The sequence below is a fragment of the Bolinopsis microptera genome, chromosome 8 (genome assembly GCF_026151205.1).
Source record: "Bolinopsis microptera isolate Bmic1 chromosome 8, MBARI_Bmic_1.0, whole genome shotgun sequence".
Lineage (NCBI taxonomy): Eukaryota > Metazoa > Ctenophora > Tentaculata > Lobata > Bolinopsidae > Bolinopsis > Bolinopsis microptera.
The window spans coordinates 448,012-452,289 of record NC_087079.1 but is presented as its reverse complement, the minus strand read 5'-3'; positions in this window follow the sequence as shown (position 1 = coordinate 452,289).

The following is a 4,278-nucleotide window of genomic DNA, read 5'->3' as shown; positions in this document are numbered from 1 at the left end:
TATTGAGTTTTAATGGTTATTGGCCGAATAATGAGATCATTAATTATACTGTAAAAAAATAAGAAGTTATCCACTGTCTCCGAGCCACACCGACTAAATAAAGCAATATAGCCAATGTTTTCTCCACTGAATAGTGAACAATAGCTGTTAAGAAAGAGATCTGCTACCACACACAGCTAGTGTGTATAACTCCCTCTCGTTAGTTTGAGATGAGTGGTTAGTGTGAACTGAGGGCGTGGTAACTCCAGTAACTCAGTGTAACTCAGCTGGGCACTTTGAAACATGAGACTTGAAACTGCTTAAACTTTGGAAATAAGACACAAGTCATAATTGCAGACAGTAAGTTAATTGAATTCTGGTGAACTGTATTAGTATAGCGTAAGTAACTGTTTGAAGAGCTGCATGATCCATTTGTGCTGGACTGAAGACATGCTCAAGTCAGTTGGATTCCGTTTACGATCTTTATTTCCTAGACAAACGAGTTATATGATGTTTGTTGTTGCCATGACTGGGCTTTCAAAATAAGATAAAATGAAATAACTTCGTATCAAAGTTAAATTTATAGTATCGGATTGCTCTAATTTAAAAGAGTTTACTATACGGAACGCGCATCAAAATCTTATATGATAAGGTTTGCGCAAAAATGTGGATAAGAAATAGTGCGCGCGTCATGTCAAGCTAGAGCTCTAGATCGAGCTCTGATCTAGCTCTACTCTCGAAATACAACAGTGAAACACCTATCTAATCTGCCGTTCCCTGAGAAAACGCATTAAGTCACATCGATGTCATTTTGAGAAAATGGGACAAACGTGTTAGTCGTTTTTTAAGAAATTTTATTCGCATAAACGGGGTTAATTTTGACATCTATTTGTAAATGAATTATTGTCATATGTCCTAAACATGCTTAAAAGCATAAATTCACCAACACTGATCTACAGAAACCATTTTCCTCCAGAATAACTGAACTATTTTCCCATCCGCATTGGACTTAATGCCTTTTCTGAGGGAATTGCGGACTTAATGCCTTTTATCAGGATCGATTTCAACCGATTCCTCTCTAGAAAGGCAGTAAGTCCATTTTTTCTCAGATAAAGTCAACACAGAAAATACAATATTTCTATATTTTTGATCATATCTTTGCAATATAATTATGTGGGCCTCCTGTGCATTGCAAGTAAGTAATATTGACGAAAAATGGATAATTTTTCGCTCAAAATGCCTATAACTTCTTAAACATCAAATATTTTGGAATAATTTTTACAGCATCGTATTCAGCTCGGTCAGACGCATTAATTTGGGTACAAATATTTAAACATACAATATTTTTTTTTTTTTTTTTTTTTTTTTTTTTTTTTTTTTTTTTTAATGAGGAACCTGCCAAACCCCAGGACACCAGGAGGATACCACCGGCAAAGCGGCTAATAGTACCCTCCGGTCTGTGTTGTACCGAAGAAGCTGAGTTAATCGATCAAGACTCGGCTTGCCAGCCAAGAGGCAAAATCTGAGCGGCACCAAGGGTTCAGAGAGTGTCAATTCAGCTTCTCCGGTGCTGGATGCCCTGGGGTTTCACATGCGCCGTAGCAAAATAAATATAAAAACACACGCACACAATTTTTTTTATTCTTTTAGATAATACGTCGAATAAAGTCAGTGGATATAGAGTAATAAAATGCACATAAGATGGAGAGAAAAAGGAGAGATACTACTGGTTTTAAATATGACTCTATATCAATACTAGTAGTGGAGATAACTCCACTGGCTACAACTTGTGAAATAAAGGGTAAAGGTAAGGCACGGCTGTAATTTCGAGAGAATATATAAACAAGAGTGTATAGTGGATCCAGAACTTTGGGTATAAAATGGTCATCAAGGTATAACGTCTTTAAGACACCGTATAATATCCGGTTTTTCACCTAATAAGAAAAGCTTAAGATGTTTAAGATATCGCTCCCAGAATAGGGGTTCCTTGTTCTGGAAACTCCTTCCAATAAACCAACAGCAAACCGAATTTATGAAGTTAACACTTTTATCTCTGTGATTTAAGCAAATCAAATAGTGGCGATATGGGTCGTCATAATTTGCGTCAATATTCGATCTAATAAACAGATTTACTCCCTGTAGGAAAGAGCTTGTGGCTGGACAGTCAATAAATATGTGAGAGATAGTTTCGAGGTTGTGACTACATAACGAGCAATTTGGACTATCTTTTTCAATCTTCATTTTATATCTCATGTACCGACAAGTACTAATCCGGTGAAGGAGCTTATATTGGTACTGAATAAGTTTGAAGTTATTTGAGAAAGAAGTAAAAATATCCGTAAAAATACTAATCCAATCAATATCCGTTAAGGAGAGGTTAGCACTCCAGTTCCTCATTGGAGGAAGGGTGCTGGGATCTAAACGCTTAGACATGGTATCTCTAATGTTTCTACCTTTGATAGTGAGAGGAGTATCTCTAGAGTTGGGGGTATTCCTACCTCCCCAAAAGCGAAGTGAAAGTTGGGTATCGATAAATGTAATGTTACTTGTAAACGTATCGGTATTATTAAATCGACGTATTCCCAATTTTATACTCGCATATTGAGTCGAAGAGATTATACTACTTGTTTGGCCCCACTTTCTCAGAAATTGCTGAAAACTTAAGAGGTTACCTTCCTCTGAAACGAAATCAGAAAGATAGATGATATTTCTATCAATAAGAATATCGTTCCAGAGCTTGGAGCCAATGTCCGTTATTACGTCGCTTCCCCACACACAGTGGTTGACTGTACTCTTACTTGACTGTGAAGAAATAGACTTCCAAAGCTTATACTGGCGAAGAAGGTTAAAGGTAAAACCAGTATTCTTTAATGTGAGACAGTTTTCTATACACACAGTTGGTATATTTGGGTGTAAAAGCTGATTGATGATAATATTTTTCCAGGCATGTTGGAAATTAGGATCGATAACTTTTCCTATAAGTGACACTTTTAAACCTATAATAAAATCGTTAGTATAGAAGAGACCTAGACCTCCACATTCACGAGGAGAAGTAACAATATCACGTTTCAACTTATCCCTCTTACAACCCCACAAGAAGTGAAATATCATAGTGTCTATTTTACTGATGGTGTTAGTATCAGGAGTTTCTAGTGGTATGATAAGGTAAGTGAACTGGGAAAGAATAAGAGATTTAATAATTGTACACTTTCCTATCAGAGTTAAGTCTCTCTTACTCCAGGTGTTGATAGCGGTGCTGGCGTTACTAAGTTTACTGTGGTAGTTCATTTTGCAGAGATCAGCTCCACTTTTGGAATAATTTTTACAGCATCGTATTCAGCTCGGTCAGACGCATTAATTTGGGTACAAATATTTAAACATACAATATTTAAAGCACCAAATTTTTCAAAAAATGTTTCAATAATTCACACAAGGGGGGACCCTTGTGTTCAGGTTTAAAAATTTTGAAAATAATATTTCTTTAAATTTTGAAATATTAGTACCAAAATTGTTTGCTTGCTGAGCTGATTACGACCACATAAAAATTGTTTCGATATAACTAAAACTGTGGAAGTTATAGGCCAAAAACTATAAAAACTGCAAATAAAGTCTGGACTTAATGCCTTTTCTCAGGGAATCTCAAGGAACAGAAAAAGTTCCCTCAGAGAAGGCATTACAAATGGACTTAATGCCTTTTCTCAGGGAAGGTTTTAGAATAACGAGCTAAATATTCACGTTTTGTGTGACTTAATGCCTTTGGCGGTAGCTAAAACAGTATTTTGATAACTTGATTCATAGCTTAAGTTGTAGAGAATCTTCTCCTGAAAATTTTGGTACCAATATCTCAAAATTTCGAAAAAATGGACTTAATGCGTTTTCTCAGGGAACGGCAGAAATCATGTCACTCGCTTCCACTAAATCACTCGCTCGCCCAAGCCCCAAATCCTTTAAAATTCTAGTGAAAGGGCCCTGAATGTACAATTGAAACTGAAGTAGCTGATTCAGAGTTACTTACTTGGGTTACTTGGGTTGGGTTCCGAGCTAGAGTGCTACCAGGCCAAGAATGTCCATCTCCACCGCCAGGTAGTAGCGCGTCAGAGACACGTGCCACCGGCCCACTCCAGCATTGAGTTCCTGTTCTGTCCAGTGTGAGTGACATGATATAGGATAAAAACATTTTACTGAGGAGTTGTGAGCAAAAATTATTTTGGTCACGTGACACTTGACAGGCTAAAAACGCAAATTCGGTTGTTTAGGATTAGGGCAAGGGTTATCGCTTATGGTTATCTTCGGGGTTGC